Source organism: Uranotaenia lowii, chromosome 3 (assembly GCF_029784155.1).
Source record: "Uranotaenia lowii strain MFRU-FL chromosome 3, ASM2978415v1, whole genome shotgun sequence".
Lineage (NCBI taxonomy): Eukaryota > Metazoa > Arthropoda > Insecta > Diptera > Culicidae > Uranotaenia > Uranotaenia lowii.
Genome location: NC_073693.1, coordinates 292,246,830 through 292,271,829, shown reverse-complemented (window position 1 = coordinate 292,271,829; position 25,000 = coordinate 292,246,830).

The following is a 25,000-nucleotide window of genomic DNA, read 5'->3' as shown; positions in this document are numbered from 1 at the left end:
AGTGCAGCCTTCAGAGAGACAACTGTCGATGTCACTCACGTAAAAATTGTACAAAAGAGGACTCAAACATGAACCCTGGGGTAGGCCCAAATACGAAATCCTCCTTATCGCAATATCTCCGTGAGCAAAGTTCAGATGTTTCTCACAAAGTAAGCTGTATAAGATGTTGTTTAACAGAGGAGGCAGACCACGGGAATGCAATTTGTCTGACAACACCTCGATTGAAACTGCATCAATGCATTTCAAATTGCTATATTCGAAAATCATCATTTCTGAATACGAAAAACACATTAAAATTACAAACCATTTGTAAGATTTGGATCAGAGATTTTTACTTTTAAATTCTTATGCAGAATTGGCACTAAAGATATTCCATAATGATAATCCAGAATTTATAAATCTGAAACAGTTTCATCATTCGCAATTTGCATTTAGATTCACAAGTTGAATTTCGAATAAATAGCTGAAGAAAAAAATCACATTGAAAGCCAAAAATTTAAAATTCAAATAAAAGTTTTCTGGTTGAGAATTCTGATCGAAATTTCGCATTTCGGCTCATAATTAGTAGGGATTCTTATCTGGAACATAGATTCAAAAATCGTTTTCAAATTCGTAATTCAGGAACTCAGGTTCAAAAGGCACTCAGATACTACTGAACCGATTCACGTGAAACTTGGGAGGTGGAAGCTCTGAGGCCGGGGAAGGTTCCTATATCAGTTTGGAACCCCCCACCCCCCTCCCTGTCACTGGAAGGAGGTCTTTCAACAAGTATTATTTCAAGAAATATTTCTGTCAATATGAAGTGCTCACTCCTTCAACCGATGGGAAAATAGGACTCTCTTACATGTTTTCGCATAACTCGACTAGCGACTATGATTATTTTAAAACCATTCCTTTCTTGCAGTAGGAGCATAGGATTGACGATATAGGAATGAAGGAGGAGGGCTTCAATACAATTTTTCGCATATTACGAAAATTTATCTAACAAACGGATAAAATTTGACATAGGAAATTATTTTGAAATGGTTCTATGAATATTTAAGGCACCATCCTTCTCCCAGTGAGTAAGAACATAGGAAAAGGCGAAGATAGCCCTATACAATTTTGTTGGATAAGTTCTCAATTTATGTTGACGAAACCAGCAAATGAAATCAAGTATTTAGGTATTTGAGTACGCGATATGTTTCTACATTTGATATAGATCCTTACACCTTAAAGTGTGGAGAGAATAGGGAAGGAGCTTAAAAGTTATCAATCAATGGAATTAAATTTGATATGAGAGGGCTTTTGGGTACGAAAAAAATGGATATGATTATTAGAGACCCCGACTTCATTCCAGCAGTGGAGGATGGGAAGGACAGGAGGCTCCCTTACCAGTATTTTTTTTTCATAAATCGGGTACATATCGAGCAATGGAACCATATTTTATAAGATGGGTTGTTTACGTATGGATAATAAGAGAACCTTCCTTCTCAGGGCAGAGTCGGGTAGTAAGAGGCAGGTTTTATTCATATTTTATTTAGCATAACTCGAAAACTGATTTCAAACATATGGAGTCAAATTTAGCATGTAACATTTTTCAGATATTTTAAATATTTTTAAGATAGTCCAAGAGCCCTTCTAGCATTTTAAGAGAGAGAGGGTGGGGAATTTATATCAATTGATTTATAAAAGAACTTATGGGCTTATAAAAACAAATTTAAAATTTCAAATTAAGATAGTTTCTGGAAATAAGTGCATGTCATCTTTGAAGTGCAATTCTGAACTTCAGCACTCATTCTTAGTGGTGACTTTTGATTTAAGTTGTAATTTGATTTTTAATCATGCTCACAAAACAATTATGTAAATTTGAATAATCTTTAGAAATTTTTTTTCATTTTAAAAAGGTGTAGCAAAGCACACCGGGTCAGCTAATATAGAATAAAATTTAGATTTTTTAGAAACCCAGAATTAATTTTTTTTGAATATTTCATAGGATTCTTATCATAGAATAAATTATTATTGATATTTTTTGTGGCTAAAGAATTCTTACTTTATTTTTAAGTTGAAATTCAACTGAAAATATAATTTTATGGTTTTTAGGTTAACATCATTTATATTGCAGATTCTTCATAAACAAAACTTAAAAACTTTTATTTTAATCGAGTTTACAATAGAAAGTTTACAAAAGAAATTTACAATACAAAAGAAAGATTTTAACCGCAAACTTGGTAATTCTCGTGGTAAAAAAGAACTAGCTTATTACTTTCTAATTTAAGTAAATAAAAAAGCTTTTCTTTAAAATGAAATCTTCAAATCCCTAATTGATTGGTTAAAACTTCTCAAAAAAAATGGAAACTTCAAGGACTTGCAACTTACATAGGACCTTAAGTATAAAAAATATAAAGCCGTTTTCTGTGTAACACCATCACGTATCAAACGGACGGTCGAAATGAAGTGAAATTTCTAGATCTAGAATAGGTACACGGAACTGATTTAGTAAAAATATTATTTGAGATTCCCGATTTCATCCAGATCACTTAAGAATGCTCAACTAAGTAGGAAATGTTGGCACGGTTTGCTGGTATTTTTTTTTTCTTCTTAGAGATATCTTTTTAAACGTATACAATAATTTCATAAAAAAAAAGAATCCAATGTAATTCTATCAATTCATGTTCAACTCCGTATAATTTGTAGATAAGTTCCATTAAAAGATTGTCGAGTGAGCACCCCAAAAGCCAAAAAGCTGTAACTGTAAACTGGTATCGGGGTGCGTTTCCTCGAAATTGGACCACACGATTCTGTCACAGCCACTTGAACCGCTTTTACACATTAATCGAACGAACCGAAACCGAAATCCCTTTGAAAACAATCCCACTGCAACTTAAGTGTATCGCTCTAATTTGATTCCATTCCAGCTTCGTTCCGTTCCATTCCTCGGATCTGGTTCTCGGTCGTAATCAATTCAACAACCCGTTCATAATTCGCCTTAATTCCTTCGCTGTCGACCGGCCGCCGAGAACAGACGGATACGAAAAGAGAGCCCAGTGTTCCCAGCCGGCGGAACGAAATATTGTACTGTTGGAGCCCGTAAAACTTTCTGGGCGATCGCGGCGATCTTTGTCCGGTTTGCCTAATTCCGGGAATAAATACGTCGTCTTCCGGAATGTCAACTTTCCGAGCATATAATGGCATAAATTCCGCTGCATAGCGAGAAAAGTATTCGGCAGCAGTTGAAGCAAAAAAAAAAGCAGTCAACTCAAGCACTCTCTCTCTCGTCCAAATTAATTGTAAGAAATTTCGGAACAACAACCGTACACATCATCAAATTGCATTTAAACAACTCGTTCCCCTGGGAAGCCATCGTTGGAACACACAGAACAGAATCGAGCACAAAAACGACAAACCAACAACAACAGAAAAAAAAACCGGAGTGGAAATATAAAATAAGTTGGAAAAAGTGATCCGAGAAACAAAAACCGGCAGGGCAGAAAAAAACACGGCGAATAATAAAGAAACTCATCTCGCATTGCAAAAGTTTTTGGGCCTTTTTTTTGCTTTCGAGTCTCTGTTTTCGTTTATTCCTGCTTCTGGCGAACGGAGCACAGGTTTGTCGTCCCCACTCGACCACCAAATTCGTCTGTCCCCGGAAACTTCCCCGAAAAAAAGAGCCTGAGAGCCATCGTCATGTGCTGCACTCCCAAACTGAAACGATGAAGGTGGCATGCAGATTCTACTTCTTCTTTGTCATTAGGTGTCCTCAACCCAGAGTTGATTTTCGCAATCCGCCAACAGAACGGCCAAATGAGAGCTCTCTTCCTTCATCGGACTCTCCTCCAAATGCAAAAGGCATTTGTCAACACAGTAATTTGGGCGTTTAATAAAGAAAGCAACTTTTTATTCTGTTTCCAATTACATCTTTATACATATTCTAAATTCGTAATTAATTGGAACAGATAAAAATTGGCAATCCCAGGTATTCAAATTAGCATTTGAAAAATTATTAAAAGCATTACAAAAAAAACGTCAACTATGCCTTAACTTCTGTTTCAGTTAAAAACATTGAAATAAATTTTAGAATCAAAATAATTGAGAGAATTTGTGGGCCTTAATCAAATAAATATTTAAACGAACTCAAAGAGTGTTACGTTAAAACCAATGTCATAATACGATTAGTTGTTGAATAAGGTGATATGCAACCAATGAATTTCACTATGAAAAAAATGTGTTTCATAAGTTTATCGTGCATAACGAAACGTAAAAAGCAAGGGGATGGCATCCCTATGCTTTGCTATTGAATTTGACAACCATCAATGTTTGGGGCCCAAACAAACCTGACATTTAATTGTCAAGGACCCGAACTAAATGTCAAATGCTAGAGAAGTATGGTGGATAGCACACTAACACAACCATCGTTCTGGTTCCTCATTAGTTGAAATTTTGACTTTTTAAACTCTGTAGTGCTTTGAGGAAAGCACCACAAACTAGGGTTGCCATCCGTCCCGCAAAAGCGAGACATCTCCCGCTTTTTTGTTGAATGTCCCGCTGTCCCGCATTTTCCTCAATATGTCCCGCTTTTTTTTCTTGGAAAACTTTACAAAGTTCACTGACTTACAATGGAAAAATCAAACTTTAGTCTAAATTAGTGTTCATTGGCTCAACACAGAAAATCTTCAAATATGTTTTTTGTAATAAGCAGCATTTTTCATCTATATCTATATATATAAAAATGAATTTCTGTCTGTCTGTCTGTCTGTCTGTTCCCTATAGACTCGGAAACTACTGAACCGATTTGCGTGAAACTTGGCAGGTGGGGGTATTGGAGGCCGGGGAAGGTTCCTATTATGGTTTGAGACCCCTCCCTCTCTCATGAAGGGGGGGGAGGGGTCTCCCAAACAAAAGACAATTTTTTGCATAACTGGAAAACTAATCAAGCCAATGGTATCCAATTTGGCATGGGGTGGTATTTGAGAAAGAGGAATATTCCTATGAATACTAGGTACCCCTCCCTCCTCTCAGTGGGGTGATAGGAAGGGGGGAGGGGGGCTACCTTACAATTTTTCATATATCTCAAAAACTAATCAAGATATTGGGACCAAATTTTGCATGGGAAGGTATTTGGATACGTAAAATATTTCAATGATTATTTGAGACCCCTCCCTCTTTCCAGTAAAAGGGGGAGGGGGCCTCTTTTATATTTTTTTACATAACTCAAAAACTAATAAAGCAAATAGAACCAAATTTTGCATGGGAGGGTATTTGGATACAAAAACTATTTCTATGATTATTTGAGACCCCTCCCTCTTTTCTGTAGGGAGATGTAAAGGGGGGAGGGGCCTCTTTTATAATTTTTTACATAACTCAGAAACTAATTAAGCAAATGGAACCAAATTTGGCATGGGTGGGTATTTGGGAACGTGACATGTTCTAATGATTGTTTGCGACCCCTTCCATCTTCCAGCGGGGAGAGGGAAGAAGGGAGGGAGGAGTTTCATACAATTTTTACTGCATAACTCAAGAACTACAACAGCAAATGGAAACAAATTTGGCATGGAACGATATTTGGGTACGAGAAATGCTTCTATGAATATTTGGTATCCCTCATTCCTTCAAAGAGGTGGATGGAGAGGGGAGGAGAGTTCTGCTTCACAATTTTCAGCATAACTGGAGAGTTGATCGAGCCAATTGAACCATTTTTGACATGTGAGGGTATTTAGATACAAAAAATGTTTCTATTATAAATTGAAGCCCCATTTGGCATCAAAAAGTATATGAGTACGAAAAATACTTCATGAATATTAAGCTCTCCCCTCCATTCAATGGGGAGAACGGAAGAAGGGATTGTACTTCCTTTCAAGTTTATGCATAACTCAAGAATTTACTACGCAAATAAATCCAAATTTGGTATGGGATGGTATATCAATACGAGAAATTTTTCTATGTGAAACAATTCCTTTCTTGCAGTAGGATGATAGAATTGAAAATATAGCAAGGTAAGAGGAAAGCTTACATTTAACTTTTTTTTTACAAAATCCGAGAAAAGGACAAAAATTAACATGGAAAATCATTTTGGTATGATTCTATGATTATCTGACACACCATTCTACATAGGAGGAGGGAGGTGACCCGGATACATTTTTGTTAGCATAAGTTCTCAATTTATGCTAACGAAGCCAACAAATGGAAACAAATATGGCTTGGAATGGTATTTGGTTACGAGATATATTTCTATGATTGTTATAGACCCTTATGCTTTACAGTGTAGAGAGAGGAAGAAAGGAGGGGGCTCCATATAAAATTTGTTGTAAAGCTTAAAAACTCATCAACCAATGGAACTATATTTGATATAAGAAGATTTTTGGGAACGATAAAAATGGGTATGATTATTAAAGACCACGACCTCCATTCAGCAGGGGGTGAAAGGTAGGACAGGAGGGCTCTCTTATCAGTTTTTTTTGCATAAATCTACAACATATCAAGCGAAATCAACCATATTTTATAAGTTACATTCATTGCATACAATTAATTTGAGACCCTCCTTTTTTAGAGCGGATTAAAATTATCAGATCTTCAACACAAATTTATAGATCAAGATTCAGAATAAAATTTTAAGTTATCATTGTGTTGCAATTCGAAACTCCAGCTACAGCTCTCATTTATAGCGATTGCTCATGAATGATGTTGTGATTTGATTTAAAATTATGCCAACAAAACAATAAAAATTTGAATAATATCTGAAAATATCATTTGATTTTGAAAGGTGTAGCAACGCACACCGGGTCAGCTAGTACACTCAGAAAAATACTATTATGTATGCCATAAGATTCTCTTATGAAGTGGCGCCATAAGAAAAATTAATGAAATTCATAAGAATTCTGAAGATGAACGCCTACTTCAATGAGAGGTTGTTGCTTTTCATAAGAGATTCTTATGGAAACAGTAAATCACTTTCTAATAAGAAAAATTCTCGATATTTCATGCTGAAAACATTCACTTTATTGTTCGCCAAATTTGTTTAAAATTAAATCCTTCATGGTCACCACCAGCAGCGCATCAACAGACGGCTCCATCAAAGTTTTTTTTTGCCGCATCTCAATCTTCGACCTTTCGTTTTTTGCCGATCAGCTTGCTGAAAAGTAAACAAATAATGTATTTTAGTTTACTGATATATTCAACGTTCACACCAAAAACATCAAATCGAACTTACCATTCCGGAGATAACAATAACATTTAACTTTGAAGGAAAACTATAATAACTATGAACCGGTGATAGCTTCGTACTGTTAGATGATGAAAAAAAACTGATGCTATGAATGAATGTGTTCATCATTTTTTCACAATGCCGTTTCTTCTATTTTTCATAAGAACATCGTATGAAAATTGAAAGAATTTCATAAGACTCTTATGAAAAATTAGTTTGGACGCAAAAAAGTGGTTCATAAGATGTATCTTATGAAATTTATAATAAGATTTCCTCTGAGTGTATATATATATATATATATATATATATATATATATATATATATATATATATATATATATATATATATATATATATATATATATATATATATATATATATATATATATATATATATATATATATATATATATATATATATATATATATATATATATACATATATATAAAGCAATTTCTGTATGTTTGTTTGTTTGTTTGTTTGTTTGTTTGTTTGTCCTCTATAGACTAAGCCGTCTTAAGGGCTAGAGAGCTGAAATTTGGCATGGATGCTCATTAGGACCAGGAAGGATGAAAAATGTTTTCGGATTTTCGGATGACCCCTTCTGAAGGGGGTCGTCCATAGAACAAAAATATTGTTTTCGCGATATTGACGTTATTTTTCGCCGGATCGTGTTAAAAATTTGCACATGAGTGTTTTGAAAGACGAGCAATCGATTTCAGGTGTCAAATTTCGTGTAAGGGGTCAGCCAAAGGGGTCGTCCATATTAACTGATCGCTGTTTTTGCGATATTGACGTTATTATACATCGTATTCAGATGAAAATTGGTACACGATCGTTTTGAGTGACGTGCAATCGATTTGAGGTATCACATTCAGTGTAAGGGGCCGGGAAAGGGGTCGTCCATATTAAATTTTCAGTATCTTGATGATATTGAAGTTTTTATACATCGGATTGGGGTGAAAATTTGCACATAGGAGTTATTAGGGACAAACAACTGATTTCACTTATCAAAACTAAAATCAGGGGTCGGCCATATTAACTACACGAGAGTTTTGAGAGATGAGCAATGGATTTCAGGTATGAAATTCAGTGTAAGGGGCCGCCAAGGGGGTCGTCCATATAATCATAGTCGTCCATTTCGATATTTTTGCAATATCGTTGTATTTTACATCGGATTGGGATGAAAATTTGCACACGGTAGTTTTCAGAGACGAGCAACCGATTTCAGATGTCAAGTGTTTTGCGTGGGGTCGACGAAAGGGGTCGTCCATATAAATTAATTCTTCACTGTTTTTAGCAATATTGGCGTTATTATACAATGGATTGCTTAGAAAATTTGCACACGGGAGTTTTGAGGGAAGGGCAATCGATTTCAGTCATCAAAGATTGTATAAGAGCCCCCGAAAGGGGTTTAGCTTTTTGGCAATAATTGCGTTATTATGCAATGATCGAATCGAAATTTATACACGTGGTTTTTTGGCATGGTCAAAGGATTTCCGATTTCAAATTAAGTAGCAGACGACAGACAAAGTGATCGGCCAATATTTTTGCAATTATTACTTAACAATGAATTCAGAAGTTCATCTGGAAAATGCTTGGCAATTGGCTTTCATACAAACTATTCTTGACATATTCCAAGTTGAAAGCGAAACGGAGTTCGTATGGGATCAGCTAGTAGTTTATAAAAGACTCTGATAGAATAACTCTGAAGCTCATAGCATTACAGTAAAATTCTGATTCAGTTATGCGTTCTTGAGCACGTTCAAACAATATTTGAAGAAAATGTTGTTCCAATTAATTATAGATTATAGAACTATATAGAGATAATTTTTTCAGCGGATTCCTAACAAAATAGAATAGATAGAAAGATGGAGGTTTTTTTTAGATTCCAAATTTTGGACTAATTAATTACCAAAAATTCATATTTTTATATAAATTACACAAAGTTTTTATATGTGGTATCACATTCGCCGTTAACATCTAGGTATTGAAATATTTTTTCTCAAATAACGTATCAATTCGCGTGAACCGTGGAAAATCACGGTGCATATGGCAGGAAACCGTGAAAATAGAAGTCATGTAAGAAAAACTGAGCAAAATCCATCCGCGTTAAATAACCTTCGTGTACTTTCTATGAACAACTTTGGCTGATGCGTATAAGTTTGGATATACAATTAAGCTTTTTAAGATTTTTTTAAATTTCCGCTTTTTTCGGCTGTGTCCCGCTTTTTTTCGTGAAATGTCCCGCTTTTCTCTGAAAATATCTGGCAAGCCCGCCATAAACGTCTCTCCCGATGTATAGAAAAAAAAAGATTTTTGCTCGCAAGAAGAACCAGGTTACCATCCCCCTGGTAAAAAGGAAAAAAAGTGTTGAAGCCATAAATAAAGATGGTCAATAAGTCTTGCCAATTGAAGACCTTGATTTCCATCAAGCAGTCATTTTTATAATAACTTCGTAACGGATAGGTAGAAAATAAATAATATTTAACAAAGGAATGTAGAGATGAGATGAAGAATGTACAGAATAAAAATAAAAGTTATAAAAATAAATGAAACGAATACTGAGCCAAGGTTGCCGAAATAAATTCTGTGTTTTTGAGAAAAAAAGTTCTGACTTTCTGTGATTTTAACCAACAGTTCTGTGATGGTTTTCTGTGATGCTATTTCCTTTAATTTAATTAAAAAATCATGATAAATAAAGTCTTTATAACATTTATTATGGGTAAAATCGATAAAAAATTACCAACCTTACCATACTTTTTAAATTTCAAGTGAAAAATCTAAATTTTATATTGGCCAAAAAAATTACACTTTTGGACATCCATTCAAAAATCAAAAGCTCTGTGAAATCTGTGGAGTTATCAAAATTTTTTGTTCAGTGATACAGATTCTGTGATGAAAATTTGCTCAAAATTCTGTGAAATAACAGATTTTTCTGAGATTTCGGCAACCTTGTACTGAGCCCGTTTGTTTTTGCCAACATGTGCCAAAATCGAACAGTTTTTTTTTTAAAATAACAGCACCCAATATTTTTAAATTTAAACAAACATCTTAACCTTGTTTCAACGTTCTTAAATGTTGATAAAATATAACAACAATAACAAAAAAAAAATAAAAAAATATGTTAAGTACTCAAAAGTGACGAAAAAACATAAAATTTTCAAAAACTAAAAACAACTACATACATGTATATAAGACTAAAAATGATAAAAAATATCTAAAAAAGGTGCATAGTGACAAAACAAAATATAATAAAAATAACAAACATTCTAAACATAACGGCAGAAGTTCTGAATGTGTCTAAAATATGATAAAAAATAAAATAACAAAAATTGACTAAAAACTTGACTGATGAAATATTGAGTTATAAATAATTAAAATGGTTTTATAGTATTATAAGGTAAGAAAAAAGGTGATGAAAAAAAAACCGTTCAGTTTTGGCAAAACAAAATTCTCGAGCGTGTTGCCAAAAACGAAAGAGGCCTGTATGTGGCAAGACTGATATGGAAGCTTCCAACATTTATTTCCAAAATTCAGGAAACCATGAATAGGAAAATCAGGATAAATGAGGCTTGAAATCAATAGCAGAACGATGACTTTTTTGGTTCTAGATCCCTTTTTATAGATATCTATAGATTCCGTGTCATGATCACATCCCGGCAATGTTATTCAAACCCTGTGGAGCACATCTCTCAGATTTCCCCTTTTTCCCCCTTTTTTCTTCAGATTTAAGCTTTCATCTCTTATGCTCTCAAGGCAAAAAAAAAAGCTTAAATTTGAGGAAAAAAAAGCTTAAAAACGACATTCACGAGCATATATTTAAAAGATGTTGGTCACGCGATACATAGACAAATCATGTAACGTTGCAGGGATCTGGTGATGATTGACTAAGCTGTAAGTTCATTTGTGCGTTCGTGTGTGTGGTTTTGTTCTTGAAACTGAGCTGGAAAATTTTAATTAGCTCAATCTCCAACTACTGGTTTTTTTTCAAGTATTTTAATTCTTTTTTAAATTATAATGCTATCATTCAACCTTGCGAGTATTTTTTTCTTCTACACAAACTCTAAAACGAGGAAAATAAAAAAAATATATATACAAAAATTTACTTCTCTTACGAGTATCGTGATCATGATTGCTCCAAAATCGTGATAAAAAAGTCAAAATAAGTTTTAGAATATCAATTAAGCTGTAACAAAAATGAACCGGAATGAAGTGAAAAAGGTCCTTTATAAAAAAAAAAGTGTCCAAATTTACAAAAAAAAAAAAGAAATGAAATGATCAAGGAATCGCTCCATGTCCTCGAGCACACTAGTCATGAAAATTTATCCATAGATTATGAACGCTCCTGAAAAGTGTTTGCTCTTACCGAAATAGATTAGAAAATTCCGTTAGTTTGAGATTTCACAAGGCATCAAATTTCACGGTTTTCCAAGATACAAAGTATTAACACATTAATAATCGCAAAGAGACCTACGCCAGGAAACACAAAAATTCAGCATTCTATATCTTAGAAATGAACCAAATCTTACAAATTTTGTATCTTTGAGATACTGAAATTGTTGTTTAATTTCGTTGAAAAATAAATAAATATTTAATACGAAACATTGGAGTTTGTTATGCTTCGTAGAATAACACACTAGCGGCAAGCGAAAAACCGAGATATCTCGTACTTGGTCCGCAATGTGTTGAGAAGCTAAATCTGCCTAGTATAGGGCTTATTCAAAATCTGAAGAAAAAAAAATCTACCAGCTATTGTTTTTAGATAACTTTTGAAGATAAATTAAATTTCGTTAAACAAATTTATGCACTTTTTTTTGGCAAAACTGTAGAACAGAACAAAGTTTTTTAGAATAAAGATTTCAATTCAATGTTCAACTTTTTCGAAGACCGCGAATAGTTTTGCATTCTCAGAAAGAAATATTGATTTATTTTACTTATACATATTTCCCTATTCTGTTAAAAAAGAGATAAAAATAAATAAATGGACCAAAAATGGTGTGCTCCTGTGTTATTATAGTTTTGTTGTATCTGAAATATAAGGGTCATATCGCCCGTTTGTTTTTTTTTTTCATTTGACGGAATAAATTCTCCAAAAATGTGGAGATATTTATAAGGTTGGGATAAAAAATAGATGAGGATCGTATTTATAGAGGATTAGAAATATAAGAAACATAAGTATTTCTTAAATTTTTAATTTATTTCGAATCAAATGTCAAAAATGGAATTGGAAATGGATCCCCAAATTTCAGATAAAGGTTCAGATATAGGAAAACGTTTAATTCTTCGAAGTGGTTCTTAGTTCTTCAAAGCTCGATCAGCAATAAGCAAAAACATATATCTCATTTTAAAATGTACAATGTATTATATATTGTACATCATCCTGCTGAAAAATATATAATTTCTGTGAAAATTAGAAAACCAGGCAAAATCAGGCTTATTTCCAAAAATTAGGAAAAAAACGCAGGTTACCAGGGCCTCCGAAATTCAGGCAAATTCAGAATATTTCGGGCACATTGGCAACCCTTTTAATAAGTCTAATTTTATGGGATTCTGAATTATGATGGTTGTAGATTAATCGTAAAATCGGTGAATATATAGAAAATCTACTCAAAAATCGTTGAATAGGAATAAATTGAACTCATACCTGTCATGAATATAAAAATGGAAGAAGCAGCAGATGAAGCATACAAACTTTTCAATAATTAAATATATTTACGATCAGAGACGCCGCAAAATAGGAAAATTTCGACCTAAAATCCCAAAGAATTCTAAGTCGCAAATTAATTGACCTGATGTGTTTTGAGTTCAAATCTGCTGAAAGATTTGACCGGAGAAATCTGAGTGATGTCTTGTATTATCCATATATGAGATATATGTCTTGTATTATCCAGAAGAAAGAAAAAACAATCATAACATCATCAATATGACTTTGAGCAAAAACAAAATTCAGTAAAACTGTTTTTGGGAAAAATTCTTATGTGATGAGCAAGTTTTATTAAGAAATGACCAATGACGGGAGTTACTAACCTTTTTAATGAGCCCTCTTCCATAAAAATGTCTATTTTGATCAATTAACTTTATGAAAAACTAGACGCTTCTACGAAAATGAATATCTTTTGCATGCGTTTGTCGATCCATGTAAAATTTTAAGCGTTGGAAAATGCATTCTTAAGCTTCAATTTGATGTTCATGTTGTTATATTCGATCAACATTCAAGTGAGTTAAAAATAAATTATTTCAAACGCACAAAAAATTGCTTCTTAACATCTTCCCATATGTAAAAGGTCTGATTCAAATGATTTTTAGTATTTAAAAAACCTTTCAGCTAAGGAAAGCTTAAGGAAATAGCTTATTTCTGGGTAGTTAAAATCGAACAACGCCTCACTGAGATAGCACAGGTCAAATCCGACGGCAGATTAGAATTTCACATAAGATAAGTTTTATTTGAGGCCCTTGAAGCCAAAGGGTTTAAGTGCATAAAAGCTAATTCCGAGAAAACATATTTTTAAGTTGTTGTGTTTGTTAAATCTCAAAAGAAAGTTTAAAAAATCTGAAAAATCCACCTAATATCGTTTGAAATATGAAGAATCGTTTGGCACTGTTAACTCAAATTTGATCGTTTTTGCACTTTGCCTTTTTGGCTCTGTGGGCTTTTTTTCAGATCCTTTAATTTTTTTGTAATACTGGGGCCAAATTTTCCCATTGTGCGCGGTGGCAATTGTGATGTTTTATGATGCGATTTGCAATGTTTCGAATGATTTCAGATAAATGTGATTCCAGCGGGTCTGAATAGCAGTAAGTTATTCTTTTTTTTTGTTGATGTGCCTGGCAAAAATTTCAAAAATTACATTAAACTTGTCATACGTATTAACTTTTTTCGAAATATTCGAGAAATTCGATGTCAAATTTACACTGAAAGATCTGTTTCCGAACATCAGAATTAAAAAAACGGAGCTTAAATAAAAAAAAAAGAATTAAATATGTATTGTCTTCACCCTTTTAATACCAAATCAAATCCGCCGACCGTGGCCTAGAGGATAGCGTTCAAGTCTTCTAGACCAGAGGTCATGAGATCGAGTCTCGGTCACGGCATACATATTACTCTTTCTGTGGGTTGGTGGTGTTAGCATTAGTAAGATGCTAGCCATTATATCCTTGAAAGATGTATGCTTTAGTCTTAAGAAGAATTTAGATATCTTCAAAGAAACATTAAGTTTCACTGAGATCCTATGTGTGTGTGTGTGTGTGTGTGTGTGTGTGTGTGTGTGTGTGTGTGTGTGTGTGTGTGTGTGTGTGTGTGTGTGTGTGTGTGTGTGTGTGTGTGTGTGTGTGTGTGTGTGTGTGTGTGTTCGTTTTTAAATCGCCACATTGGCCACATCGCCACTTCTTCTTGGTAAACACTCATGTCTCAATTTCAGACTAAAAAAGAAAATCAAAACCCAATACAAAAGTTATAAAAATGTTCTTTGAGCTAGAGAAAGTGCAATTTTTTATTAAAAATACATCGATTCATTAATTTCAAGAAAAAAGGTTGAAGACTCCTCTTAGTAAAAAAAAAAAAATTTCTGGGATTTTCATCCTGTCGGATGATTCATCCCTACTCTTAATAAAAATGCATAAGAATTCTAAATCCTTCAATAAGAAACATGATTAAAGATATAAACTAAAAAAAAATTAATTTATTTGAGAACAAATCCCCTAAAATTTAAATTTGAATTATAAGTACCTTTCAAAAAAAATTAAAAACAATTAACAATACAAACTAACTTCAGCAAGGTTGCCTAAAATAAATTCTGTGTTTTTGCGAAAAAAAATCTGACTTTCTGTGATTTCATCCAAAAATTCTGTGATAGTTTTCTGTGATGCTATTAACTTAAGTTTCATTGAAAATTCGTAAAAAATTAGGTGTTTTTTACATTTTTTTTAGCAAAATCAAAAAACTTACTAGTCTTATAATATTTTTCCAATCTAAACCTAAAAATCCGAAATTGATAATGACATAAAACTTTAAAATTACGAAAACACATACAAAATTTTAAAAAATCTGTGTTCTGTGACACAGATTCTGTAATGAAAATTTGCTCAAAATTCTGTGAAATAACAGATTTTCCTGTGATTTCGGCAACCTTGAACTTAAGATTATTATAGAGAACTTAAGTACATACTAGAATACAAATAATTGGAATAAATTTCTTCATTCGTGTTTGAGATTCAGGATCCTGAATCAGCGAAATGCATAGAAAAATTTAAGTTTTAGATTCAAAAGCCATAAATTTTAATGGTTTGTCCTTTTGAGCATAATGGAAAGTACTACAATACATTTGCATGAATCACTTTCTGCTTGTCAAACATCATTATTTATACTTTTGATGATGCAAATACTTGTGCAACTGCTAGAATAGATACTCCAAAAACTTTTTTTAAGTTTAAGGAAAAATACCACATTTTTATATTATGATCGGTAAGTCATTTTGCCTGAATAGAAGTTGTCATTTTTCCGTTTCAAGAACGGTTTGAAAGCACAGAAATGATTTATTTTGGATGCCATGGCTAAACGAGGTATCACCAAGCCTTAAACGAAACCAAAATTTGGCATAACTCCGGATATGAAAATTGAGGGCAAAATTTTGGCATTATACTACCTTAATTGGAACAGAATGGAATCAAATTTTACTTTCGAGGTACTATTGAGAAATTTTGCAATAGCAGTGTGTTCGATGTTATCAAATTGACCGTCAAACGTTTTGTTATTCATCTCAGAGATGCTTCCTCCGTAGAGAATTTCATTCACAGCTCGAAAACGATTCCGGGTCAGAATCGGGTCCGTGATTTATCGGAGCCTCGAGCTTAGAGTGATTTTAATGAATCTTTAAATTTCATTATTCTTCACTGGTCTGTTGTCGGCCTACCAACCTGCTCGCTCGCTGGCTTTGGCGTCATCCCCAAGAGCGCCACGATGAGTAGCATCGTGCCCGTGAGACAGCCTCCGCCAGGAAAGCTTAATCAAAAATATCCATTCCGTCGTGCTCCATCACAATCATCAAATAACACACAAATCCCCGGCATCATAATAGGAAGCAAGATTATGCTTGGTTCGCTTGGTCGTCGATTTCAATTCAAACGAATCCGGACAAAACCATCCACCGTGTAAATATTAGATCATGAAGATCGAAGCGGTGGGAAAAAACGGGAAAAGCAGGGGCAGGGAATATTCGTCGCTTTTATTATTAGTAATAGACGACGACGAAGGAGAGACGCAACACAACGGCCAATCCACATTCTTTCGATTTTGGTTCGGCTTTTTTTTTTCATTTCATTTGTGTGTCCCTTTTGTTGTGTTTGTTAGATATCTTTCTCCACTCACCGTGTAACCGTAGATTTTTTTTTTGCTGTTGCTCTTTCAACTCTCCCTTCTTGGATGCTTCGTCGTATCCTCCATTCAACTAATCTGTGGTACATTCATTCCTCATCTTCCCAGAAACCGATGGCAACACTTCGACACGTTATTTATTCTTTTTCTTAGTATTTTTCTTAATAGCCACACTCACTTTATGAACTTATGCTCCCTCTCTCTATCTTTCCGTTTTCTTTTTTTATGCTCCGGTTGTTGTTATTGCTGCACAAACACTATCCCGAATGACGGGAATACAACACATCTCTCGTGTGAGTGACCTCGAGTCACCTTTCGCTCGCTATGCTCCTCGCTGCGTACTCCAGGTCAGGTCACTCACTCGTTCCCAGTTAAAAAAAAGCACAGACGGAAACCAGTCGGGCACTCACAGGACCGCTCTATGTTTGTTTCGTTCAAAATTTGATCCGAATATTGGAAAGGTGCGATGATGTGTGATGTGGTGAGCGACTTTCGCCGTTCCCTTTTCTTCTGGTGCTTCGTCACTCTGCTAGGGTGCTACCTCTGCTGCTGCTACTTCTTCAAGGCACACAGCAGCAGCATTCTTCTTGTTCTTTTGCTATGTGCTTCTTCTCCGAACGGACGAACGTCGGACTAACTTGCTTGCAATGGTGATGAACGATTTTTTGTGTGCTTCTGCTTCTCCTTCTCCACCGTAATGGGGTTTCCACTCTTGCACTGTCGCGGCGACCAAACACACAAATGAAGCACAAAGAACTCCCAAAAATCCCAAGGAAACGCACTTTCCAGTCACAGTATCGAATCACTTTCTGAAACCGAAGAACTCCACAAAGATTCTCTTAATAATCCTCAGGCGAAAGTTTAGTTCACCAACTCCTTTAATTTTCAAAATCCGACCCGAAAATTCCCGAATTTCACACAGCGAATCGGCGGCGGAGCGCAGCAAAATCGCGACCGTCAGCTCTCGGCTAGTGGCTGGTTTTGAACATGAACGTACTCTCCGCTTCTGGTGTTTGTCCGTTTCATGTCGTCGTCGTCGCCCAAAACAGGTTCGAAAGCATACATTAACCTGGCCCGCTCGTTCGGTCGGATCTCCTTTCGGGTCGGGCGCGAGATGACACCCATACTCGCAAACCGAACCGGCACTCAGGACCAGGGGTCTCGGGGTGGGAGGAAAATAGCGAGGGAACTCATTCTCTGAGCGACGGGGACCGTGTTGCCGGTCATCATCGCGATGGTTTTGGCACTTTGGCTCATCCAGCATTTTGTGGCCCAAAAATTACAAAAAACTTTTCATTTTCAAATGGGCGGTTGATAGAAAGTCTGGCAGTGATGGCGATTTTCCAGTCTTTTGTGGATTTTTTTTTTCTAACGCATGAACTAGCACAACAAAATGGCATTTTATGTCCTTTCGAGGCATCCGGATCCAGCGTTCTGCCTTCTCCAGGTTAGATTTGTCGTCATATGCTGCTGAATAAGACGAAAGAGCAAGCCCAAGTGACTTCGTAGTGGTCATTAAATCGAGGACTAGTCACAGGGCTTTTGCTACCGTGAGTGGGTTCTTCCCATTAAAACCACCTTGGGCTTCGCATGCCAGATCTGCCCTTTGGTTTCACCCTATGATACATAAAGGGGGAGGCTGTGCCCATGCACTTATACATCTCACTTTTTTTCCTTTTCCTTTTTCGTTTTTGGTCTTTCTCCTTCATCTTCTTTCTCCTATTTCTCCTTTTCCTCTTTTTCCATCTTCAGACTAATAAAAGACCCCAAGACGTGTGCCGGTTAGATAACGTTTTCAAAGTAATTCGCGCCCGTCACAGCATTCACTCCCGTAGGATTTCTAACCCCCAAAGGGGCTTATTGAGAAACTACCAAGCTAGAATTCCGTCACGACCACCCCGAATAGTATCTGCGCTTTCTTTTGCTGCAGAAAAGGTCGTAGCTGAGTACGTGAGACCTTTGAAGTCCTCACCACACGTGTGAGTCCAGATTAGGGTTATACCGTAAGATCGCGTTGCTTTTGAATTGTGGTGTCATACGAGGCACAAGACCTTCCATTAGCTTGTCAAGTTTGGATGTTCTCGCTCTCTCCGTTCATCATCTTTCCTGATTCATATAGCACTCCACGACTGTTTGGCGCGACACATTTCATTCACAACATTTTCAGCGTTCAAATTTTGAAGTTGTTGACGCCTTGTACTGAACCTGGGACAGACAAAGATAGCATGCTCTGTCGATTCCTCCGTATCTACGCATTCCGAGCAATAAGGCGAGCTGATAAGCTTAAACCAATAATTGTATTGCTTAAAGCACCCATGACCCGAAAGGAACTGCGTCAGGTAGAAATTGACCCCTCCATACTTCCCATACTACCATTTACCCAGTCTGAAAGTCGCGAAAAAATCCTATGCGTCCATCTTGCGTTGTTCGATGCTACCCATTGCTCCTGCCACCTGAGCATTGATGCTGCTCGTTGAACTTTACGCACTACTCTAACAGTTGATGGGAATCATGCCCGTGATGACAAAAGCTGCATCTACTGATATGGTCCTATATGCACAGGAAACTCGCATGGCTATCAGCCGATGTGTGCTCCGTAATTTGAATCTGTTACGCTCTTCCTCTATGGCGTAGCTCCAGGCCGCTCTTTCGTATCATAGTTTCGACAGTGCTACGCTCGCAAGGAGACGTCTTTTGCTACTCTTCGGACCATGGCAGTTCGGCATAATCCAGGCCAATGAATCTATTACTTTCGATGCACTTTCACAGCAGTATTTGACATGTACATCAAAACTTAAGCGATTGTCAACCGTTACTCCAAGGTATTTTTAAGCTGCTTTTTCGAAGGTGTCAGTTATCTCCATGTGCGGCATAACTCTTTTATTGGTAACGAACAGAACTTCGGTTTTATGATGAGCTATCTGAAGCTTAACTCCCTCCATCCATCCATCTTCTACCTCCTTGATTGTTTCGACGGTGATCATGAGCAAGATATCGTCAGCAAATCCGACTATCTTCACGCCTGCTGGTAGTTTCAGTGTCAACACCTCATTATACATGGCATTCCAAAGCACAGGTCCGAGTATGGAGCCCTGTGGAACAACCGCTGTTAGGGTAGTAGATCGTAACCCAGTTTTGGTTTCGTACGTCAGTACTCGATTTTCGAAGAAGCTTCATATTATCCTGCAGAGGGTATTGGGAACACGCATTCTGTGTTATCTGTCATCATTCGGTTGGCGTCCACCGTAGATCTCCTTTTCCGGAAATCGAACTGCCTGTCTGACAGCCCACTTTCGCCTTCTGTGTAGATAATAAGTCTGTTGAATAATATCCTCTCCAGTAGCTTACCAAGGGTGTCCAGCAGACAAATGGGTCTGTACGATGATGGATGCCCTGGGGGTTTCCGAGGTTTCGATAGTAGCACCAACTTCGCCGTTTTCCACGAATTTGGGAAAGATCCCTCGTCGAAACACTTTTGTAGCACCACTCTGAAAGTATCCGGAATGGTCTGTACCGCCACCTTTAGCACTGCATTTGGGATTCCGTCCGGACCAGGGGCCTTATTCACCGCAAGTTTCTTAGCGATAGTCACAAGTTCCTCGTTCGTTACTGGCTCGATGTCGTGGGCATCCACGTCGTACGAAGTAAGTGGCCATGCTGCGGAAAAAGATGTGCAACGATCTCTTTCAGTTTTTCCGGACACTTTTCGGTCAGTTACCTTGGACCACCGAATCTCGCCAGTGCAACTCTATAGGATTGGTCCCATGGGTTATCATAAGAAAAAGGTTATATCATACATCTTTGATATCATACCTGATTGGGATAAAATGCTTGGTCAGCAATCAACTGTCACTTCAACCCGTAGTGCAGGTGAGCCTGATAACATACAGTAACGCGGGGTAATTACCACAATAGATCAACTACTGGTCGCAGTGGGCTCTCCCCTACAAGAAAAAAATGGGTTATCATCTACGCTCTGGCATAACGCTCTGTTCTTTGCTTGTTTTAATAGCTCGCTTAGGAGCCACCCTAGCTGCTCGGTAAACCGCACCTCTCGTTCCTCTATCAGCTCCGTTTCTCGCCGTTGAACTCGTCGTCTGGCTTTTAGGCAGCTTGTACGAAGCTCAGCAATTTCTGAAGTCCACCAGTAAGCTGGTTGTCGCCACCACTTCGGTGTATTCCTTCTGGGCATGGTTATGTTGCACATCGCTACCATCCTTTTCGTCAGCTGGTCAGCATTATGGACCTGCGATGCTTCCGCGGCATGTTTATAGCTTCGGTGCACACTTCTTTATCGAAAACTTTGGTCTTCCATCTCCGCTTATGGACTGGCAGTTGCCTTACTGCCACCGGATTTCGGTCTCCTACGCTATGATAACGTATCGCCTGGTGATCGCAAATGAGCTTGAAAATATAGAAATATTCATGTTTAGAGAATCGCTCAATGAAATTCGCAACTGAACTATGAGAGCCTTTTTTTGGTAGTAATTAGGCCGGAACAAATTTCAAATCCTTCTTTTGTCACTCGGAGTAGGAGCATCGCGAGGGGGGTGAGGACAATAAAAATAATGTGAAAATCAAATAAATTGGAATAAATTTCACAAAAGCTTGTACAATATCATTGCACAAAACCTAAAAACCAGTGATTTTTAATCGATAAATTCGATAAAATCAAGACTTCAAAAGGTGAAATAACTTCCATCTTCCAAAATTTGTTTTTTTTCGTCTTGTTATCTTTTGGATTCTTGAATTTTTTTTTTTTCGAAATTTACATTAAATACTTCAAACTTTATTTATTTCCCCCTTCGGGTTTTTGAAAATTTCGAAGCGGGAGGTGACAAAAGAAGAAATTGATATTTGTTCCAGCCTTATTTGAAAATGGTCATTTAAAGAATGGTATGCTGAATTCAGGGTATTTCCTTTAGTAGGGGATAATGTACATCAGAATCAAAAGTATGAAATTTGGGCTCAATCAGTTGAAAAAAAAATCAATGCAATTTCAAATCTTAGATTCGAATTGGAATAAGAATTCAATAGCGGAACTCAGTTTTGTCGATTGATCCTTTTTAATCAACTACTGTTACCTTTTTTCAAAATTAAAAGCGGTGTAGAGTGTAAAAATAACCGCAAATTTCAACAATGATCAAAAAACTAAGATTAATTTTGCATTGTTCATACTCATACTTCTGCTTACAAAGTGAGCATTCTTCCAGATTTCCTGGTTTTATTAATTTTATTCCCAACCAAGCCCGAAAAAAACTACGATTAAAATGGATTTTAAATGATTTCCTTCACTTTTCCAAATTCTGTATTTTTTTTTTAATTTTGACAAATCTAAAAAAAAAGTGAAACTATCCCCCGTAAAAGTCGTTACATTTTTTTATGTATCATAATAAAAAAGTCATATAATAAAATAATGCTTTATTCGCTGCAAAGTCATGGAATATTTTCTTTATTCAATAAACAAGAGAAAGTGATGTGTTATTTCTTGTACGGTATGCTTTCCAGACTCCCGGGATTTATTCGGACATCTCGGGTTTTCCAAGTAAAGTGGATAAATAATGCAAATTAAGGTCTAATTTAGGCTTTTTGTGCTTGTTTTATCCAAATCGTTTTTTTTTTCAGAAGTTTGAAAAGAGATTTTAACGCTGCTGTTCCGATAAAAAAAATTAAAATTTTTGGGGGGTTTTGGGCACTTTGTTATAGATTTTTTTGATATAATCATCGAATTCTTCCAAGATTTGTCCGAATTTTATGTGGTTTTGAAATCTTTTAATGCTTTTTTTTTTCATTTGAGCGAATTTTCATATTACATTCTGTTACTCGTTATCTGTTACATGTAATGAATTTGATTATCTAGTTAGAATTGGATGATCATCTTTTCATTTGACATTTTTTAATATTTATTAAAATGTTAAGTTTAAAAACAAGCAAATTAGAGCATTCAAAATATGCATCGTATTCTGATTCACAGTTACTTAATATCATAGGGTTATGAAATCTACTTGTTACAAAAATGCATTGAAAACTCTCGATGCGAAGACAATGAAGCAATTCTAGTTCCAGTCGTAGGCGAGAACGAAACGTTACAATCAATCTTCGGCAAAGTTTCTATTTTAGGCTTAAACCAAGTTAATCATGTTAAGAATAGTAACAATAAATATCTTGATGTACTATTTACTAACTGTACAGAAGACTTTTGCGTAAACGAATCGGCTGATCCACTATGGAAAACGAAGCATTTCACAAAGCGATAGAATACTCGCTCTTTATCCATAACTGTACCAAACCTCGCGAGTGGGAGTACGAGGAAATGCCAGACTATCAGAACTCAAACTTCGAACTGTTGAAACTAGAACTAATTAATATAGAGTGGTCAAGTGTATTGAAGAATGAAGGAAATGTTGATACAATAGTAGAAACCTTTTATAACATAATGATTAATCTCATAAACAGTTATGTATGTACCTTCAAAATTTAAAAGACGGTCCTACAGCTCTAAACAACCTTTCTGGTATAACAAAGATTTGTTAAACTTACAAAATAGGAAGCAAAAAGCTCATAATGTCTACAGAAGTGATAGAAGTGTTACAAATCATCCAAATTATATAAATTTATGCAACCAGCTTAATTCATGTATAAAAAGTTCTTTTGAAAAATACAATCAGAAAATTGAAAAGAAATTAAACAAAACCCAAAAGCATTCTTTGGCTACTATACTAAAACGCAGATGAAAAATTCAAACTTTCCTACTCAATTGACACTGACGGAAGCATTGGAAATAATCCACTGGAAATTTCTAACTTATTTGCAACTTTTTTTCAAGAAGTGTACACTTCTTTCACTGAGGTTGACCGAGATAGAGAATACTTTTCTCTATCGTAGCGATTTTGTCTTTTTAGTCTTTTTTGTCTTTTTAGTCTTTTTAGTTTTTTTAGTCTTTTTAAGTCTTTTTAGTCTTTTTAGTCTTTTTTTGTCTTTTTAGCCTTTTTAGTTTTTTTCGTGTTTTGGGTTTTTTCTTTGTGTTTTTATTGTCTTTTTTGTCTTTTTAATCTTTTTAGTCTTTTTAGTCTTTTTAGTCTTTTTAGTCTTTTTGGTCTTTTTAGTCTTTTTAGTCTTTTTAGTCTTTTAAGTATTTTTAGTCTTTTTAGTCTTTTTTTGTCTTTTTAGCCTTTTTAGTTTTTTTCGTGTTTTGGGTTTTTTCTTTGTGTTTTTATTGTCTTTTTTGTCTTTTTTGTCTTTTTTGTATTTTTTGTCTTTCTTGGCTTTTTTGTCTTTTTTTTTTTTGTTTTTTTATCATTTTTTATTTTTTTAAATCTTTTTTTATTTTTTTTAATCTTTTTTCGTTTATTTTTGTCTTTTTTGTCATTTTTGTCTTTTTTGTCCTTTTTAGTCTTTTTTGTCTTTTTTGTCTTTTTTGTCTTTTTTGTCTTTTTTGTCTTTTTTGTCTTTTTTGTCTTTTTTGTCTTTTTTGTCTTTTTTGTCTTTTTTGTCTTTTTTGTCTTTTTTGTCTTTTTTGTCTTTTTTGTCTTTTTTGTCTTTTTTGTCTTTTTTGTCTTTTTTGTCTTTTTTGTCTTTTTTGTCTTTTTTGTCTTTTTTGTCTTTTTTGTCTTTTTTGTCTTTTTTGTCTTTTTTGTCTTTTTTGTCTTTTTTGTCTTTTTTGTCTTTTTTGTCTTTTTTGTCTTTTTTGTCTTTTTTGTCTTTTTTGTCTTTTTTGTCTTTTTTGTCTTTTTTGTCTTTTTTGTCTTTTTTGTCTTTTTTGTCTTTTTTGTCTTTTTTGTCTTTTTTGTCTTTTTTGTCTTTTTTGTCTTTTTTGTCTTTTTTGTCTTTTTTGTCTTTTTTGTCTTTTTTGTCTTTTTTGTCTTTTTTGTCTTTTTTGTCTTTTTTGTCTTTTTTGTCTTTTTTGTCTTTTTTGTCTTTTTTGTCTTTTTTGTCTTTATTGTCTTTTTTTTACTTTTTTGTCTTTTTAGTCTTTTTAGTTATTTTAGTCTTTTTAGTTTTTTTAGTCTTTTTTTGTCTTTTTGTATTTTTTGTCTTTTTCCACAAAAACATTTTTGAAGTTAACTTTCCCTTGTTTCACAAAATTGCATGCAAATCGGATGAACCCTGCAGGAGTAATTCGTGTTCGCACATATTTATGCCTTCATTTTTATATAACTAACTAGCTGACCCGGTGTGCTTTGCTACACCTTCCAAAATCAAATGAGCTGCAGCTGGAGTTTCGAATTGCAATAAAAAAAGACATACACCGTCTTAGCCGATTTAGGCTTTACAGACTGAGCAAATGGACAACTTAAGATTAACATTTAACACCCAGTACCGAGATGGGAATCGAACCCATGCCATCAGTGGACCAGCGATTACCGTCTTACCACGCTAACCACTCGACCACCGAGACGTAATACAAAGATAACGTAAACTTCTATTATTCTGAATCTTGCTCTAT